Source organism: Dasypus novemcinctus, chromosome 6 (assembly GCF_030445035.2).
Source record: "Dasypus novemcinctus isolate mDasNov1 chromosome 6, mDasNov1.1.hap2, whole genome shotgun sequence".
NCBI lineage: Eukaryota > Metazoa > Chordata > Mammalia > Cingulata > Dasypodidae > Dasypus > Dasypus novemcinctus.
The window spans coordinates 117382893-117403652 of NC_080678.1; the positions used below are offsets into that span (position 1 = coordinate 117382893).

At 42.8% G+C, this 20760-nt stretch overlaps 1 protein-coding gene across 1 annotated transcript in view; it reads right to left on the reverse strand.

Annotated features, from left to right (window-relative positions):
* Positions 1-19848, reverse strand: part of LOC131278947 (anthrax toxin receptor-like) — a 46248-nt gene extending 26400 nt beyond the window's left edge. The window contains exon 1 of the mRNA XM_058299579.1: positions 19804-19848. The gene's annotated coding sequence lies outside the window, so the exon portion shown is untranslated. The remainder of the gene's footprint in view (positions 1-19803) is intronic.
* Positions 19849-20760: the final 912 nt, after the last annotated feature.

The window sequence follows — 20760 nt, forward strand, 5'->3', positions numbered from 1 at the left end:
CCCAACAGGCCCACCCCAAGACATATACTTGTCAAATTATCCAACACTCAAGATAAAGAGAAAATTCTAAAAGCAGCAAGAGAAAAGAAAACCATCACATACAAGGGAAGCTCCATAAGATTAAGTGCTGATTTCTCATATGAAACCATGGAGGCAAGAAGGCAGTGGTATGATATAGTCAAGGAACTAAAGGAAAAAAATTTCCAACCGAGAACACTCTACCAGCTAAACTAGCATTCAAAAATGATGGAGAGTTCAAAATATTCACAGATAAACAGAAACTGAAAGAGTATGCCAACAAGAAACCTCCCCTTCAAGAAATTCTAAAGGGAGTTCTGCAGGAAGAAAGGAAAAAACAGGACAGGCAGAGTTAGAGGAGAGTGTAAGAGCAACAAAAAAGACAAAAAGAGAAGGGGGGGAAAAAGCAAACAAAATATGACAAACACAAGTCCAATCAAAATATGGCTAACACAAATAATTCCTGGAAAGTAATAACACTGAATGTCAATGGATTAAACTCACCTATCAAAAGATTCAGACTGAGACATTGGATAAGGGAATATGACCCATCTATATGCTGTCTACAAGAGACACATCTTAGACCCAGAGACTCATGGAGGCTGAAAGTGAATGGTTGGAAAACAATCATACAAGCAAACAATAACCCAAAAAAAAGCCAGGAGTAGCTATATTAATATCAGACAACATAGACTTTGAATGCAAAACAATTGTGAGAGGCAAAGAAGGATACTACATTTAGTGAAAGGGACCATCTGTCAAGAAGATCAAACAATCATAAATATTTATGCTCCTAACAAGGGTGCCTCTAAATAGATGAGGCAAATGCTGGAAAAACTAAGTGAAAGAATAGATGCATCTACAATTATAGTGGGGGATTTTAATACACCACTATCAACTCTGGACAGAACATCTCAAAAGAGAATCACTAAAGAAACAAAATATTTTAACAGTATATTAGAGGAGCTGGATCTAATAGACATATATAGATCATTACAGCCACACACAGCAGGATATACATTTTTTTAAGCGCACACGGATCTTTCTCCAAGATAGACCATATGCTAGGCCACAAAGAAAGGCTTAATGAATTCAGAAAGATCAAAATCATACAAAATAATATCTCTGACCACAGTGGAGTGAAGCTGGAAATTTGCAGGGGTCAGAGGCCCAGATTTCACACCATGATTTGGAAATTAAACAGCACACTCTTCAAAAAAACAGTGGGTCAAAGAGGAAATCTCAAAAGAAATCAATGACTACCTTGAAACAAATGATAATGGTAACACAACATACCAAAATTTATGGGATGCAGCAAAAGCAGTACTGAGAGGGAAATTTATAGCCATAAATTCATATATCAAAAAAGAAGAAAGAGTAAAAATTGAAGAACTAACTGCACATTTGGAGGAATTACAAAAAAAAACAAAAACAAAATAATCCAACAGAAAGAAGAAGGAAGGAAATAACAAAGATAAGAGGAAAACTAAGTGAAATAGAAAATAAAGCACTTGAAAAGATATACAAGACCAAGAGCTGGTTTTCTGAGAAGATGAACAAAATTGACAAACCTTTAGCGAGACTAACAAAGAAAAAAAGAGAGAAGATGCAAATACACAAAATAAGAAATGAGAAAGGAGATATCACCACTGGCCTCACAGAAATAAAGACTATCATAAGAGGATACTTTGAAAAACTATATTCCAACAAAAATGACAATTCAGAGGGAATGGAAAAATTCCTAGAAACATATAAGCAGCCCATATTGATGAAAGAAGAAATTGATGATCTCAACAAACCAATCACAAGTAAAGAGATAGAATCAGTCATTAAAAACCTCCCAACTAAGAAGAGCCCAGGGCCAGACGGCTTCACAGGTGAACTCTACAAAACATTTTGGTAAGAACTAACACCAATCCTGCTGAAACTATTACAAAAAATCGAAACAGAAGGAACATTGCCTAACTCCTTCTATGATGCCAACATTACCCTAGTACCAAAGCCAAACAAAGACACCACAAGAAAGGAAAATTACAGACCAATTTCTCTAATGAACCTAGACACAAAAATACTTAACAAAATACTTGCTAATCATATTTGACAACACATTAAATGAATTATACACCACAACCAAGTGGGATTCATTCCAGGTAAGCAAGGATGGTTCAACATAAGGAAATCAATCAATGTAATACACCATATAAAGAGATTGAAGGAAAAAATCACATGATTATATCTATAGATGCAGAAAAAGCATTTGACAAAATACAGCACCCTTTCCTGATAAAAACACTCCAAAAGATTGGAATACAAGGAAATTATTTGAACATGATTGCGGCGGCTTGCTCGGTCGGTAGAGGGGGGTTGCACTGCCCCACGTTGGGCGCCAGCTGTGGCGGCTTCCTCGGTCGGTAGAGGTGGGGTCTGACTGTGGACGAGGGGTCGGTCCAGCTCAGGACGAGGGGTCAGTCCTGCTTGGGATGAGGGATCGGTCCCGCTTGGGACGAGGGGTCGGTCCGGCAGCAGACAAGGGGGCGGTCTCACAGGGGTTGCGTGGTTCGGCTGACGGGGTCGCCCGGCGAAGCCGGCGACGAAGGGGTCGCCCGGAGAAGCAGGCGACGAACTGGGGACAAGGGAGGCCAGACCCTTGTCGGGGGCTCTCAGGACTGGAGGGCGCACGGCAGAAGAACTACCGCGGAGACGAGGTAAACACGCAGGTCCACTTTATTGAGGGAGAGGCAACAGTTTTATAGGGGCTGGGGAAGGCTGATTGGTCGAAGCCACGCCCTGTTCTGATTGGTTGCCGGCGAAAGGTCAGTGGGCGGTACTGGACGGGGGAGGGGTGGTGGTTAGGGATTGGCCATCGCTGTTGCTGGGGGAAGGGGCAGGGTTTAGGGATTGGTGGCTGCTGTTGCTGGGGTGGAGGGCAGACTTGAGTTTCCCGCCCACGCCTGGCTGTTGCTGCTGTCGGGGGAAGGGAAAAGGGCAGACTGGATTTTTCCGCCCATGCCTGGCGGTTGCTGCTGTCGGGGGAGGGGAAAAGGGCAGACTGGAATTTTCCACCCTGCGCCTGCGCAGGGAGAAAGAAGAAGAAAGGTGCCGCCCCACAGGTATCGTGTGGTGCCATCCGGGAGGAGGGGCGGCCGCGGAAGCATGGCTGCCGAGAAGGGGAGACCCGAGGGCACTCTGCGCCCATGCTGAGCTCCCTTCAGGGGTGGCAGTGAGTCCGACCAACCACCCTATTATGGGGGCAGAGGCTTGGCCTGCCGCAGCTGCTCCCCCGCCAGGCCAGCAAACCACGCTTCAGCCCGAGGGGTGACCACACATGATAAAGAGTATATATGAAAAACCTACAGCCAACATTGTTTACAATGGAGAAATCCTAAAATTCTTCCCTCTAAACTCAGGAACAAGATAAGGATGCCCATTGTCTCCTCTTCTAATTAATGTTGTCTTAGAAGTACTTGCTCGAGCACTGAGGCAAGAACCAGATATAAAAGGCATTCAAATTGGAAAGGAAGAAGTCAAAATTTCATTATTTGCTGATGACATGATCCTATACATAGAAAACCCTGAGAGATCTACAACAAAGCTTCTAGAACTCATAAATGAATTTAGTAAAGTTGCAGGTTATAAGATCAATGTGCAAAAATCAGTAGCACTTCTTACACCAATAATGAGCAAGCTCAGGAGGAAATCAAGAAACAAATGCCATTTACAATAGTAAATTAAAAAAATCAAATATTTAGGAATAAATTGAACTAAAGATGTAAAAAACTTATACACTGAGAACTATACAAGACTGTTCAAGGAAATCAAAGAAGACCTAAATAAATGGAAGAATATTCCTTGTTCATAGATAGGAAGACTAAATATTATTAAGATGTCTATCCTACCAAAACTGATCTACACATTCAATGCAATCCCAATAAAAATCAACAGAGCCTTCTTTAAGGAACTACAAAAACTAACTATGAAATTTATTTGGAAAGGAAAGAGGCCCCGAATAACCAAAGACATATTGAAAAAGAAAAATGAAATTGGAGGAATCACACTACCTGACGTCAAAACATACTACAAAGCTACAGTAGTGAAAACAGCATGGTATTGGCATAAGGAGAGACACACAGACCAATGGAATCGAATTGAAAGTTCAGATATAGAATCTCATATATATAGGCATATAATATTCGATAAAGCCACCAAGCCCTCTCAACTGGGAGAGAATGGCCTATTCAACAAATTGTGCCTGGAGAACTGGATAGCCATATGTAGAAGAATAAAAGAGGATTACCATCTCACATCTTATACAAAGATCAATTCAAGATGGATCAAAGACCTAAATATAAGAGCCAAGACCATAAAGACCTTGGAAAGCAGTGTAGGGAAACATCTACAGGACCTTGTAATAGGAAATGGCTTCATGAATATCACACCAAAAGCACGAGCAGCAAAAGAACAAATAGATAAATGGGACTTCCTCAAAATTAAAGCCTTCTGCACCTCAAAGGAGTTTGTCAAGAAAGTAAAAAGGGAACCCACACAATGGGAGAAAATATTTGGCAACCATATATCTGATAAGAGACTTATAACTTGCATATATAAAGAAATCATATATCTTGAAAACAAAAAGTTAAACAACCCATTTAAAAAATGGGAAAAAGATTTAAACAGACACTTCTCCAAAGAAGAAATACAAATGGCTAAAAAGCACATGAAAAAATGTTCCAAATCTCTAGCTATCAGGGAAATGCAAATCAAAACTACAATGAGATACCATCTTACTCCCATAAGATTGGCAGCTATGAAAAAAAAAACAGAAGAATACAAATGCTGGAGAGGATGTGAAGAAATGGGAACACTCATCCACTGCTGGTGGGAATGCAGAAGGATACAACCATTCTGGAGGACAGTCTGGTGGTTTCTCAAAAAACTAACCATAGATTTGCCATAGGACCCAGCAATACCACTGCTGGGTATATACCCAGCAGAACTGAAAACAAGGACACAAACCAATATATACACACCAATGTTCATAGCAGCATTGTTCACTATCGCCAAAAGTTGGAATCAACCCAAATGCCCATCAACAGATGAGTGGATCAATAAAATGTGGTATATACACACAATGGAATACTACTTGGCTGTAAGAACAAATACACTACAAACACACGTGATAACATGGATGAATCTTGAGAACCTTATGTTGAGTGAAGCAACCCAGGCATTGAAGGACAAATACTACATGACCTCAATGATATGAAATAAGCAACCTGCCTCAGAGAGCTAGAGACTGGAAGATAGGCTTACAAGAAATCGGGGGGTGGAGGAAGGATGTGAGCCGACGTCTGCAGGGGTGGAATCTATGATGAGCTGGCAGTAAGTATGAGCACAAAGAAGAGATAAAATGGGGGCAAGGGGTTGCCTTTGGGTGGGGCTTTGCAGGTTTGATGGGGGCTGGGGATGGGCAGATGGGTAATATTGCCCAAAAAATTGGGGGAAGGGAGGGTCAACATATGAACATAGGAGAGTGTCAGGTGTTGGTTGAGAGTAAAATGCTTAGAAAACCATATCAAAATATAATTAGGAGGGTTACCTGTTTAGGATGCTCGGAGGGGATGGTCTGACACAGGACGGACTCCTGGGGAATGTCTGAATGCTCATTTTGCCAGGGTGGGTTGTACCATTGGGTAGAGACCCAAGTAGTTAGAGTGGGGGTGGACCCACATCCTGAGGAGAACCAATGCCATCAAATAGAGGGAACTGTATCTCTCGAGAGAAAGGGTGGCTCCCAGGGCATTAGGGCAGTTGAGAAAGTCAGGCCCTGAACACTGTTGCAAGTATCTCTGGATGTGGCTCCTTGGGAAATGGAGATTGGCTGTCGCTGTGGGCCCCAAGGGGAGGGGAAAATCGATGTTGAATGGATGGAACCAAGGTAAATGTGAGGGTAAGAGAGGAGTTTCATGAGAGTACACAGGGATGGATATAAAACATGTAATATTACACCAAAAATGTATAGGGGACGACAGACTAATAATATAAACCATAATGTAAAACATAGGATAACTAAAAATTTAGAAAACTGTATATCCTAAAGCATGGACCACAATGTAAGCACAGATGTCACCTTGTTTGAAAGCTATTGTCTCAGAGTCTGTACATCAGTTTAAGTAAATATGATATGAATGTTATAAGATTATCACTGTGGAAGGGAAAAGGTTTTATGGTGGATGTGTGGGAGTACTGTATATTGTATATATGAATTACTGTGATCTAAGGCTCTTGTGAAGAGAAGCTCAATAATTAGGAAAAAAGAAAAGAAAAAGATAGGATGTAGAATTTTTCCAAATCAATACGTATTCTATATCTAACCTTTAAACTCATCGCTATATTCCATTTTACTATTAAGGGAACCTGACATTATATTGGGCTTCACTTTTCAGGAAGTTTTGGATCACAGAGTGGTTCAACAATGGCAGCGAAGGAATACTGGTATGGGATGTTATTGACAGGCGATATATGGCTGACAGGGAGTTATACATGGCATATGTCCAGGGTGCATGGTAATGTTTGGATATACTCATAGTAGAAACAATAAAAACAACACCTGGGGGATACTGGGTTACTGGCTGGGGGGGGGCTCTTTCATGGTCCCTAGGGGAGCAGCAGCACTCCCCCATGTGCAACAGTAAAGACCAGGAAGGAATGAGGGTCCAACAGTGAGTCCCTGATACTAATGACTATGCTTGTGAGCCTATATGCCTGAAATAAGAACAAGGCCTAGAGCAGCACTGTGCCTAGGAGTTTCCTCCTGACAGCCTTCATGTTACTCAAATGTGGCCAGTCTTGAAGCCAAACTCAGCATGTAAATGCAATGCATTCCCCCCAGCATGGGACATGACACCTGGGGATGAGCCTCCCTGGCACCAAGGGATCACTACCAAGTACCAGTTGATGATACAACTAGAAAATGACCTTGAATTGAAGGTTCAATGTGGACCAGCAGAATATCCCTGTCTACATATAATAACAGGAGTTTAAAATGCTGTTTCACCTAAATTAAGGGGGAAATGGAAAGGACAAGTGAGTTTATATGGCTATGAGTCTCTAAAAAAGAGTCTGGAGCTTGTCAGAAGGATTGCCCTTATGCACACCTGAGCAGAGCCTCAAAGACAGATAAAGTAGGTACAACCCCAGGTATTGGTCCTTTTGAGGGCTAAAGAGACCCACAGGTTCTATGGTCATGGCAGATGGGTTTCACTGCCATGCCAGTTGACCCTTCTTTGGAGCTGGTGTTTCTGCGTGATGGAGCTGGACTCAGATGGGATCTCTTTTCACAAGACTTTCATGCTACTTTACTGGAATTGTAGTTGGTACTGGGGTTTAAGATATATCTAGGGGATTTGAATCTCTGGATTGACAACATGATAGCCAGGCACAGACCTCAACAGACGTCAGCTCCTACACTCTGATTTATTGGACTTACTCCACTCAGCTAACATGGAGTTGAAGAATGTCAACCACCACACCACGGAGCCTAGAGTACCTACAACTGACATAGATGTGGAATGGACACAACCATGCCAAGGTCCACAGGAAGGAGGAATACAGTAAGGATCAGAGTGGACTTAATGATAGTCTATTCATGAACTATTGTGGTTAATAATCGAGAAAATGTGGCATTGATGTGGAAAAAGTGGTCATGGTGGCTGCTGGGTGTGAGGAAGGGGAGGAAGAGAAGAGATGTGGATGCATTCTTGGGACTTGGAGTTGTCCTGGGTGGTGCCCCAGGGACAATTGCCGGATGTTGTATGTCCTCCCATGGCCGACTGGATGGAACGAGGGAAAGTGTGGGCTATGGTGTGGAACACGGGACGTGGGGTGCTGCGATGCCCGGAGATGTACTCACCAGATGCAATGGATGTGACATGATTATGGGGGAGAGTGTTATTGGGGGTCGAGTGGTGGGGTGGGGGCGGTGGGGGCAAATGGGGACCTCATATTTTTTAATGTAATATCTTTTTAAAAAATGAATACATTGAGTAGAATTTGGAAAAAAAAGAATTAAACAAAAAAAAGAAAAGTGTATATTAAAAGTAAATTGTATACAGTATCTATTTGGTTTGAGCCTAAAGTTTTGGTAATGAAGGGTGGTGATGGTTGCACTGCATTGTGAATGTAATTAGCAACACTGATTCATAGCCCTGAATTACATTGTGAATGTGGTTAAAGGGGAAATGTCAGGTTGTATATGTGTTACTAGATTAAAATTTTTAAAGAAAACTTAGGATTGTACAACTCAGGCAGAGAACCATTGTAAACTATGGACTACAGTTAATAATACAATTATAAAAATGTCCTTTCATGAATTGTAACAAATGTAAAACACTAATGTAAGGTATTAATAATAGGGTGGTATATTTGAATTCTTTTTCTTGCATGATTTTTCTGTAAGTCTACAACTTTTCTAATAAAAAAAGAAATTGGCAAGCAAGTGTTTCTGGTGAGGGTTCAGAAATAATTGAAAGGTGTATAGAAAGTTTCTATCAACTTAGAGAACACTTGTATTGCAATGAACATCATGTTCATAGAAATATGGACATCAAAAGTGCTTCTGGTGAGGCCTTAGGAGGAAATGATGAATGTGTTCTTGGAAACTGGAAGAAAGGCAATCCTTATTATGTAGCAATGAACTTGGTGAAATTGTGTACCTAAGCTGGATGGAAGACAACACTTGTAAGTGAGCTCTTGGATGTTTAGCTAGGAAATTTCCAAGGTAAGTGTGGAAAATGCTGCCTGGTATCTCCTTGCTATTTTTAGCAAATTGAGGGAGGGAAAACAGGTCTAAAAGGAACGAGCTATTGATGCTTTGGAAAGTTCTCAGCAGATCAAGACAACATATTCTGATTAGGCATGGAAACAGCTCTATTAGGGCCCTCCCCGAGATATGAGAAAGGCAGCTCCCAAGAACACGATCCCACAGGAGGCTTTGGTTGAACTGAAATTTGCAAAGATTAGGTGTATGACTCATGGATCCAACCAGCCCCCTCAGAGGAAGTCAGGCTTGAAAATGCATTTATCCAGGAAGGATCTGTGGGAAATCCTTTTGTCTGGTAGCATGGGCACTCTTGAACTGCATGCAAAACTGACAAGAATTTTGAGAACTTTTTGAGTACAGGCACTGCCAGCCTTGGCACAGAGGGTCAGAGATGGGACAAAATCAAGAAAAAATGACTGCAGAGGCAGAGCCATGGAAGCAGAAGTCTGGGCTAACTCTTCTCCTTTGCACTTCGGTCCTTGATTCCGTCCTTCCTCCTTCATATCCATTCTCTCCACAGATGCCAAAGGCTCTTTTTTTTTTTTTTTAAAAGATTTATTTATTTATTTAATTTCCCCCCCCTCCCCTGGTTGTCTGTTCTTGGTGTCTGTTTGCTGCGTCTTGTTTCTTTGTCTGCTTCTGTTGTCGTCAGCTGCATGGGAAGTGTGGGCAGCGCCATTCCTGGGCAGGCTGCACTTTCTTTTCACGCTGGTCGGCTTTCCTCACGGGCGCACTCCTTGCGCGTGGGGTTTCCCCATGCGGGGGACACCCTTGTGTGGCACGGCACTCCCTGTGCACATCAGCACTGCACATGGCCAGCTCCACACGGGTCAAGGAGGCCTGGGGTTTGAACCGCGGACCTCCCATATGGTAGACGGACACCCTAACCACTGAGCCAAAGTCCGTTTCCCGCAAAGGCTCTTTTGAAAACACAAGTCTGACCCATCACACCTCTGATGAAGGCCTCCTTTCAATGACCCCCAAATGCCCTTGAGATGAAGAGCAAACCTTATTCATGGCCCCAGGTCCCCACCATCTGGCCTGTCCTCTCCTCTCCCTCTTCCTTTCTCCCCCCACTTCCTTGAGCTCCAGGCCTGCCTAGACCACCTGACATCTGCTTTCTCTGGACCTCTGCACAGGATTCACCCTCAGTATGGAGTCTCTTCCCTAGAAGTCAGAGGTGCCCTGGTCAAGGAAGTGGGCACACAGTAGGGGCTTACCCACATTTTCCAAGTCCATCCAGTGTAAACACCTGGTCCCCAAATTCTGGGTGTCCCTGAATGGCAATGATAACCAGAGAGCCTCCACATGGCTAACAGATTTTTTTTAAAATTCCTCCCACTCCTTGCAGCTTGCTTGTTGTCTGCTCTCTGTGTTCATTCACTGTGCTTTCTTCTGTGTGTCTGTATATTTATTTTTATTTATTGCCCCCCCCTTTGTGGTTTGCTTGTGTTGTCTGCTCTCTGTGTCCATTTGCTGCACACTCCTCTAAGATTTTACTTGTCTCCCTTTTAGTTGCATCCCCTTGCTGGGTTGGCTCTCCACGGCATGCAGGCGAGCCTGTCTTCACAAGCCTACCACCATATGGTAAATGGGAGCCCAACTGACTGAGCCACAGCCACTTCCCTAAAAGATTATTTTTGCCTCCAAGACCACATCAGCAGCTCCCAGGGACCTCAGCCATTGGTTTAGGACTGGGTCCTGGAGTTGCACACTCCAGAGTTTCTATTCTGTCTCCATGTCTTCCTTCTAGAAGTGTCAACAGACCACTTTCAGTCCATGAGCCTCCTCCTCTCATTCTCTAAAAAATAAGGGAAATGCCATTTACCCACAGTGTTGTCAGACAATCAGTCAGGGGCGTTAACTTCCTCCTTACACTTACCCAAGTCCAGGCCACAACTCACCTTCCTCACTCAAACTGTCAAAAATTTCATGGCCTCTGGTTTCAATATGGGTTTGGAATGTGGCCAGTTACCATATTCTCCACCAACCTATATCCTCACCATCATCTTCTCCAACTCCCACATGAATACGCGCCGGGCTCAGGAAATAGGGCACATTAGTTCCCTGGGGTTAAGAAGTCCACTGTGGTCCTGATAAGACTTCCACACCCACCTCTGGCCACATGCCAGCTTGAGGATATGCAATGTGTATACAAGGGCGATTTCTTTGGCAAGCTCAGCATACACTCCATTTTCATAATCCAGTAGCATCGTGGACTAGCAAATAAATAGACTGAGTGTGAGGAAAGGACCATGTAGAGCATCATTAATCCTAGGGTCTGATCTGGACCATAGGCAACTTGAGTTGCTCACCCCCTCCCCTGCTCTCCAAGGATACCTAGAGGTACCTGTGCTTCCTCCCCTCTTTTAAGAAGCCAAATGAGAGCTATTAGGAGCAAAATGGTAAAATAGGAAGTATTAAAGAATCTTCCCTCCACTTAAAAAAAAAATGAGCTAGAAAAAGAGAGTGTAATTAACTAGGGGGTAACCCCAAAACCAGATCAGACATTCAGAACAACCATGGGGAGTTCAGGATGAAAGGAAAGACTGCCAAGAATTCAGTTTTGTAATGAAGACTAGAAACCATGAGGTACTGCAGTGCTGGCAGTGGAGGTGGCACAGCTGTGGAAACATGTCATAGATTCTAAGAGTAGCTGGCTGTAGTCACTGTGGGCAGAGGAAACATCAGCCTCCAAAAGTCTGGCTGGAGGTCAAGGTCAGTTTGGGAAATCCTGAGACACCAGCACACATGCTAAGTTTAGTCTGGGCCCACTCATCAGTAGGGCGTTCTGGCCTCAAACAGCATCTGCTGGAGGTAAAGATCCAAGCATCTTTATATTTGGTAGGTATCTATGATGGTTAGGCTAATGTGTCAACTCAGCCAGGTAATCGTACCCAGTTGTTTGGTCAAGCAAGCACTGAGCTAACTGTAGTAGAAGGGCATTTATGGACTTTAGTCACCACTGACTTTACTGCATAGATAGCTGATTACATCTACATCAGTCAGGGAGATTTCTGTCAGCAATGAGTGACGCTTTATCCAATCAGTTGAATGCCTTAAAAGGGGAAGTGATTCAGCACTCAGAGAGAATTTCCCAGCTCGTCTTTGGACAGCCAACATCTCTCAGAAACTCATCAAGGACCTCCATTGGACGTTCATCAGAGCCATGCTTTGCAGCCTGCCTGTGGAACCTGGAGGTGTGCAACCCCACGGTGATGTAAGAGATTCTTATAAAATCGCATACTATTGACCGATATCTATTATTGGTTTTGTTTCTCTAGAGAACCCTGACTAACACAGTTTCATTTCTCTTTTTGTGTGTATTTTCTGGTGGATGGGTCATGAAGGACCTGCAGAGACACAACCCTTGATTTTGGCTTTCCTGGCAACAATAGCTTCCAGCTTTCCATTGGCATCTACTTAGAGAATTAAGGGGTGGCAGACATTTTTTGAAGGGGTGGGGGTATGTTTTTTTCCTTATTATTCTACCCCCTCACTTTTTTGTCTTTTACTTGATCTGGCAAACTGAGGAAGGCAATAGCTAGCCTGCAGAGTGACCACAATACTCAAAACTCAAAATGTCCAATTCTCAACCAAAAATTACAAAAATGCAAGGAGAGAGGAAAGTATGATTCAATTGCAGGAAAAATGAATTCAAAAGAATCTTTTAACAGAGGAAGCCCAGTCACTTGGATTACTAATCAAAGATCATAGATCAACTCTCTTAACAGGACAAATGAACTAAAGGAAACCAGGAAAACAATTTATTAACAAAATTATTATTTCAATCATGAGACAGAAATTATAAAGAGGAATCAAATAGAAATTCTTGAACTAAAATTATTCTAACATGAGGAAAATTCAATAGCATGAACAGACTGAAACAAGAAGAAAGGATCAGCAAACCAGAAGATAAGACCATTGAAATTATGCAAGTTGAGAAGCAGAAAGAAAAAAGAATGAAAAAGTGAAGAGAGTATAAGGAAATGGTAGGAGCAAATAAAGTGTTCCAATTCATATGTCATAGGAATCCCAGAGGTAGAAGAGAAGGGGAAGAAAGAATGCTAAAACAGATAATTGCCAAAAATGTCACAAATATGATGAAAGATAGAAATAAACTAATTCAAAAAGCTCAATCAATTTATGAATTTATGCAAGATAAATTCAAAGAGATCTACATTAAGACACATTTTAGTGGAAGTGGCAAAGCCCAGAGATAAAAAGAGAATCTTGAAAACAGCAGGAAAGAAGTGATATATCTTGTAAAAGGGATGCTTAGTAAGATTAACATTTGGTTGTTAAGTCAAATATATGGAAGACAGAAGGCAATGGCATGAAATATTTAAAGAGTTGAAAGAAATAAATGACTGTCAAAGGAAAATAATATATCTATAAAAGTGCTCCTCAAATATGAGGGAGAAACTGTAATATTTCCAAATAAACACAAACTGAGGAAGTTCATTACAAAAATGTCCAAAATATCTACACAAATGGAAATGAGAAGTGATTCAAAATGGGTCATGATAAAGGATCACCTTAGCAAAAAAGGTAGATAATAATGGAGCAAAGGAGGGATAAAAAATGTATGAGACATACAAAAAGCAAGTAGCAAAATGTTAGAAGTCTTGCCTTTTAAATAAATACATTACTGTAAATGAATTAAACACTCAAATAAAAAGGTAGAGATTGGCAGAAAGAATAAAGAAGCATGATCCAACTATATGCACTTAAAAGAGACTCATTTTCATTCCAAAGACACAAATAGGTTGAAAGTGAAAAAATGAAAAAGAATGCCCCAAGCAAATTATAACCCAAAGAGAGCTAAGATGGATATCTGATATCTTTCATATCAGAAAAAATATATGGTAAGCAAACACTCTTACAAGAAACAAAGATGGTTATTATATATTGATAAAAGAGTCAACTAAAAAAGAAGATATAACAATTATAAAACATATATGCACATAACAACAGGGCCCCAAATACATGAAGAAAAAGTAGAAAGAGCTCAAAGGAGAAATAGACAGTTCTATAATAATAGTTTCAACACACAATTTTCCATAGTAGATGAAACATTGAGAAAGAAAATCAGCATAGAAATAGAAAATTGAAATAGCACCATAAACCACCTAGAATTAAGAGACATATATAGGGCAATTTACCCAACGACACAGAACACATACATCCTTCAAGTGCACATGGATCATTCCATAGGAAGACCATATGTTAGGGCATAAGACTTGTAAATTTTAAAAAATGGAAATCATGCAAAGTAACTTCTTGGAGCACAATGGAATGAAGCTAGAAATCAATAACAGAAGGATCACTGGAAAAATTATAAATATGTGGAAATTAAACTACAAACTCTTCAAAACCAGTGGGTTGAAGAAGAAACCACAGAGGAAATTAAGAAGAGATCTGATGCGGGGGCATTTTCAGGACTTGGAGTTGTCCTGGGTGGAACTGCAGGGACAGATGCTGTACATTGTATGTCCTGCCATGGCCCACGGGGTGGACTGGGGGAGAGTGTAAACTACAGTGTAAACCATTATCCATGAGGTGCAGCAGTGCTCCAAAATGTATTCACCAAATGCAATGAATGTGCCACGATGATGAAAGAGATTGTTGATGTGGGAGGAGTGGGGTGAGGGGGGTAGGGGATATATGGGGACCTCATATTCCTTTAATGTAACATTTTTTAAAAATTAAAAAGGAAGAAAAAATAAATAAAATACTTAGAAAGAATTTTTAAAGCCAACATACCAAAATTCATGGGATAGAATGAATGCAGTGCTGAAAAGAAAATTTATAGCTATGAATTCCTATATGAAAAAGAAGAGAAAAATCTCAAATCAATAACTTAACTTCACATCCTGATGAACCGGTGAGAGCAAAATAAATTCAGTGTTAGCAGAAGGAAGGAAATAATTTCTATATTAGACCAGAGATTAATGAAATGGAGAATGGAAAACCATTTGAGGCAATCAACACAAATAAACTTGGGTTTATGATAATTTGACAAAATGGACTGTATTTTAGCTACAGTGTCAAAGAAAAAATATACAAATAACTAAAATCAAAATAAAATAGTGCTGTCTTTACTGACTTTATAGAAATAAAAAGAATTAGAAAAGAATACTCTAAACATTTTATATCAACAAATTAGAGGGCCATGGTCAATTAGAAAAAGTCTTAAAAACACATCAACTACCTAAACTGACTCAAGAAGAAAGAGAAAATCTCTACAAATCTATAACAAATAAAGACACTGAATAAACAGAACCATCCACCAAAAGTCCAGGAATAGATGGTTTCAATAGTTAATTCTACCAATATTTCAAGTACAAAATAACACCAATCCTTCTCTGATCCTTCCAAAGCATTCAAGAAGAAGGAACACTTTATAATTCATTCTATAAGGCCAGCATTACCTGGATACCAAAGGCTGATAAGGGAAGAAATTTACAGAGCAAGTTCCCTTGTGAATACTGATGCCAAAAACCTAAACAAAATGCTAGCAAACTGAATCCAACAGCATGTGACAAAAGATTGTACCCATGACCAAGTGGTGTATATATACCACTTGGTTCAAGACTGGTTCAATATATGAAAATCAATCCACGAATAGAATGAAGGAAACAAAAACACATGATCATCTAAATGGATGCAGAAAACACACTTGGAAAAAAAACCAGCATCCTATCTTGATAAAAACACTTAGAATTCTAGGATTAGAAGGGAAATTTTTCTTTATGATAAAGGTCAATTACTAAAAAATGACCTTAAATAAAAGGGTCAACTCAGACCAGCAGAATATCTCAGTCTACATATAGTACCAGGAGTTAAAAATGCTTTTTGACCTGAATAAAAGGGAGAAATGGAAAGGACAAATGAGTTTATATGGCTATGGGTCTCCAAAAAGAGCCAGGAGGTTATCAGAGGGGTTGCCCTTATGCACACCTGAGCAGAGTCCCAGAGACAGATAAAGTAGATACAATCCCAGGTACTGGTTCTTCTGAGGGCTACAGACACCCACAGGTTCTATGGTCATGGCAGATGGAGTTCAGTGCCATGTCAGTTGGCCCTACTTTGGAGTTTATGTTTCCATGTGATGGAGCTGGACTCAGATGTGATCTTTGTCCACAAGTCTCTCCTGTTACTTTTACCGGAAATGTAGTTGGTGCTGGGGATTCAGGGGACCTGAATCTCTGGACTGACCATGTGATAGCCAGGCCCTGAGCCTCAACAGACTTGCAACTCCTACACTCTGGTTTATTGGACTTACCCCACTCAGCCAACAAGGAGGTGAAGAAGGTCAACCACCACACCAGGGAGCCAAGAGTGCCTACAACTGAAAGCAGGAGGATTGCATCCAGGATGCATGTGGAATCTAAGCCCCCTCTAGATATAGATGTGGAGTGGAAACAACCATTCTAAGGTCCACAGGATGGAGGGATAGAGTATGGATTAGAGTGGAATTACTGATATTCTATTCATGAACTATTGTGATTAGTAATTGAAGAAAATGTGGCATTGGTGTGGAGAAAGTGGCCATGGTGGCTGCTGGGGGTAGAGCATGGGAGAAAGAGAGGTGATGTGGGGGCGTTTTTGGTACTTGGAGTTGTCCTGGGTGGTGCTGCAAGGACAGTTATCGGACATTGTCCTCCCATGGCCCACTGGGTGGACTGTGGGAGAGTGTGGGCTATGGTGTGGACCATTGACCATGAGGTGCAGTGGTGTTCAGAGATGTATTCACCAAGTGCAATGAATGTCTCATGATGATGGAGGAGGTTGTTGTTATGGGGGGAGGAGTGGGGTGAGGGGGTGGGGGGTATATGGGGCCCCATATTTTGTTAATTTAACATTAAAGAAAATAAAGACAAAAAAGAAAAAAGAAAAACTCACATCTAACATCTTGCTCAATGATGAAAACTGAAAACTTTCCCCTTAAGATCAGAAACAAGATAAGGATGCCCATTTTAATCATGCTATTCAATATTCAATATTGTACTAGAAGTTCTAGCCAGAACAATTAAGAAGGAAGAAGAAATAAACTGTATCCAAATTGGAATCAAGAAGTAGATCTATTTTGCAAATGATGTTGTCTTTTAAATAGAAAAGCCAAGGGAATCCATGAGAAAACTACTAGAATTAACAAATTCAGCAAAGCAACTGGGTACAAGTTTAACACATTAAAAATCAGTTATGCTTCTATATACTAACAATGCACAATCTAAACACAAAAATAGGAAAACAATTCCAGTTATGACAGCATATAAATGAATGATATATCTAGGAATAAATTTAAGCAAGGATGTAAAAAACTTTTATAGTGAAAATTACAAAAGACCATTGAAAGATATCAAAGAAGGCATAAATGTATGGCATGACAAAGCCCATGTCCATGGATTGAAAGAGTTAATATTGCCAAAATGTCAATTCTGCCCAATATGATCTATGGATCCAACACAATCACTGTCAAATTACAGCAGCCATTTTTGCAGAAATGGAAAAGCTGATCCTCAAATTCACATAGAACCGCAAGGAGCCTCAGATAGCAAAACAATTTTGAAAGAGAAGAATTAGGTTGAAAGAGTACCATTTTCCAATTTCAAAATACACTACAAAGTTACAGTAATCAAAACAGTGTGGAAGTGGCCTAAAGATAATGCATAGTTGGACCATTGGAATAGAATTGAAAGTACAGAAATAAGCCCAAACATATATGGACAATTGATTTTGTACAAAAATGTCAGTAACACACATATGTGAAAGATTAGATTCTAACAAATGACACCATTAAAACCTGGATATCCCCTTGCAAAGGAATGAGGCTAGACTCCTACCTCATATCATGTACAAAAATTGACTCAAATTGGATGAAGGTCCTAATTATAATGGCTAAAAATGCAAAGCTCTTTGAAGAAAGCAATCTTTATGATATACTATTTGGCTATGGAGTCATAGATATGATGCCAGAGTATGAACAACAAAAGAAACAATATGTAAGTTCCATTTCATGAACAATTAAAACTTTAATTCATTAAGGCAGTATTAAAAAAACTGAAAATATTTTACAAAATGGGAGAATAGTGGCAAATCATAGACTAATAAGGGTTTAATGTCTAAAATATACAGAAATTTTTGCAATGCAACAACAGAAGCATAAAAAACTCAGTCAAACAAAAGGCAAAAGCTTGAACATACCAAAGAAGATGCACAAATGAAAAATAAGCATATGAAAAGAGCCCCTACATCATTAGCCAGTAAGGAAATATAAAGCCAAACTAGGTTTATGTGGCCTTGACCAACCCACTTAGCCCCTCCAAGCCTTAGTCGCCTCATCCTAAAAGAGGGGAATCGAACACACTCCCTCAGTTGTCAGGGACTAAAGTGTCTAGTACGTTGCTTATCATGTAGTAAGTGCTCAGTTAATGTGATTTCACACACCCCTGGTGCCAGAGCTCCTCCTCCAACCCTGGCTGGGCTGTGCCCCCGCTGGGCCAAACAGCAGAGCCTGGGAGAGCAGTAGGATGGCTGCCCAGCAGCGGGGGGCCCTCTGGACTCACTACCCTTTCTGGAAAGACTAAACTAGAGAGGCTGTCATCCCCTCCAGATCCAGCCATCCTCCAACCCTGATCCACTCTCCAAGGGGGCGTCAACCAGGCGAGACCTGTCCAGGGTGTGTCAGAAGTCCCCCCACTAGGCAGAGGAAGGGACTCTCTTCCAAGATCTGCCTCCATCACTTGACCCTGGGTCTCTCACTCACCCCTAGGGCCTCACCCCTCCCATCCAGACTTGGATGGACACCCCCCTTTGCTCCTGTCCATTCCAGGGCTGTTTGGAGGATGAAAGAAGACAACCACGGTGAAACCGTAAAGTGCTCCAGCAGAATTACCATTGGTTGCACTTCCATTACTCATCAATGAATGCAAAGTTCACTGTCAACCCAACAGGAGGAGATGAAGGTAGAAGCAAGACAATCTCTCCAAGGCTGACCCTGCACCTCCCTTTCCTTCTTTGGAAGGACAACCTCACAGGGGCCAGGAGGCACGTGAGCCACTGCCCAGGGGCCAAGGCCACAAGCAGACCCGCCAGCTGCTCCTGAAAGTGACTGTGAAGAAGGAAGCGAAGCCACCAGAAGAAGCAAAGCAAAGGATTTTCCAAGCACCAGCGACACTTAAAATACCCAAAGAAAGCCACGAACCTGCTTCTTTGGGACCCTGTAGAGCCAGAAGTCTTATAGACTAAAGATCAGCCCACTTGAAGGCCACTTAAAAGAAGGGACAGAAGCTTCAGAAACATTGTGGTGGCTTATGTTCCCTTCCTTATAAAGAACTAAAAGAAAACAGTTTGACAGCCAAGAGATTTCAAATGGAGTCAGGAGGCCACGCGGGAGGTGACTCTTAGGCAGGTCTCAGGTGTCACAAACCACTCGAGTCTGCAAAGCCTCAGGCACAGGCTCCTCAAAATCTCAGGGGCATCCCCACACCAAAAAGCAAAGCGCAATGAAAGGACTCAGCTAACTCCTAACATAACCCCAACCATCCTCCAACCACAGTCAACTTTTGTGCTCGTCTTTTTCTTTGAAATCTCTTGCTTGGAGATGCCACAACACAACACTACTTGGGGTGCTCCCTGAATCTCTGCTCCCCGAATCGCCATTGAGGCCAAATGAACGTCTTGGTTGCCTTGCATCTTAGTCTATTTCTCAGTAGAAACCTCCAAAGGAAAAGTATCTGGACACAAAAGCCTGGAGCATCCTTCTGCCTCGGGAAACGAGGCATTCCCAGAGCCACCTCTCTTGCGACTGACCCCTGGGCCTCCCGCAGCGCCCACAAAACAGGGGCTCCCCAGGCCCTGGACCCAGGCAGAACCTCCCTGTGGAGCCTGGACCTGCTCCAACAACCCTCCCCGCCCCCCCACCCCCACCCCCAGTGCACCAGGCGCCCCCAGCAACTTACTTGTCCAGGACGAAATAGAGATCCAAGGAGGGCTGGCAGGTTCCCAAATCCCCTGTATTCTGGAGCCACGTGCCCCTCCCGCTCCGAACGTGATGGGGTCTGCCCCCCACGCTCAACACCTGCAGCTGCAGGAGCAGCAGCAGCAGCCATAAGGGCGCTGGCCCGGGCGCCCGGGGAGCGCGGCTCCCCATCAGTCTGGTATCTCTGGAAGCCTGGAGTCAGGCCCAGCAAGTCCACCAAAGTCTCTTCCAGGCGCTACCTCCGCCTCTGCGCGTGCTCAGCGGCCGCCGGCCCGCGCCTCTAGCCTAGACACGCACGACCTCGCCACGCACCCACGGAGCGCGCCAAGCAAGACAGCGACTGGCTCTGGGCACCAGCCGCAACTGCCTGCTCGCCCCCTTCCGCCACCCCGGGGCCAGGTTATTACGACGGCCATGAGGCTGACGTGCCACTTTGTGACCTGCAGCACTGCGGGGCTGCTCACAACTGCAAGGGGGAGTCACAGGATCTGTGCGGGGTGGGAGGGGGCTAAAGAGGCGCCCCTTTCCCCCAGACCCTCACAGGGGGCCTCTAGGACTCTCAAAATCGCCGCGTTTTTGCTTAATAGCATGTTACCAGAAGGGTCTGGGTGCTGGCGGATGAGGACCCGGCACTCCCTCGCCCCCCACCCGCTCTCCCCACCCCGGCCTGGGAGCAGAGCCTGGAGGCAGAGGCTGGGCTCAGGCATCTCTCTGGTCCTGTTACTGTCAATCCTGCGGGGAATGCAAGTGGAACCCAGAGGGTGCTCGCAGGCTGAGGACACCTCCCTCTCCTCGCCCAGCAGGAGGCGGTCCTCCCCTGACCAGCTCCAGGGGGAAACCGAGGCCCTGCAGGAGGGGCCAGCGCCGAGGGCCTGCAGCAGGCAGTGGGGGAGGCGGGGCCAGCCCCGGGCTCCGAGGGTCTCCAGACTCTCCCTTG